This window comes from Sinocyclocheilus rhinocerous, unplaced genomic scaffold (genome assembly GCF_001515625.1).
Source record: "Sinocyclocheilus rhinocerous isolate Xijiao unplaced genomic scaffold, SAMN03320098_v1.1 scaffold2115, whole genome shotgun sequence".
Lineage (NCBI taxonomy): Eukaryota > Metazoa > Chordata > Actinopteri > Cypriniformes > Cyprinidae > Sinocyclocheilus > Sinocyclocheilus rhinocerous.
The window spans coordinates 19,832-20,207 of record NW_015666555.1 but is presented as its reverse complement, the minus strand read 5'-3'; the positions used below and the strand labels follow the sequence as shown (position 1 = coordinate 20,207).

General features: G+C 29.5%; 1 protein-coding gene across 2 annotated transcripts in view; it reads left to right on the top strand.

Annotated features, from left to right (window-relative positions):
- LOC107732719 (neurogenic differentiation factor 2-like) overlaps window positions 1-376 on the top strand; it is a 3,350-nt gene that overhangs the window by 950 nt on the left and 2,024 nt on the right. The gene's annotated exons all lie outside the window — the stretch shown is intronic.

Below are 376 nucleotides of genomic sequence, written 5' to 3'. Positions count from 1 at the left end.
TTTTTTTTTTTTTTTTTTTTTTTTTTTTTCAATTAAATTGTGAGTGACAGTTTTTTATTGCATAAAAATAGTATTATGATGTTTATACTTTAAGTAAAATTATCGAATTATCTTTTTTTTTCTTTATACTACGGTTATATAACAAGATGGGAATGGAAAGGAGGGGACAGGAGGTAGAGCGAGAGTAGTTTTAGAACCTATTCATGGGTTGCATTTCAGGGATCCAGCCCTCATTAAGAGGAGTCGGGAATTGGCTATTGTGGTCATAAATAAGATCGTATTACAATTAAATATTAGATTGACTTTACGTTACAGCTCTTCTTTGGTTTCGTTTTCCTTTTTATGTTATCGTCGTTTGAAAAGTTTTTTGAAAAAG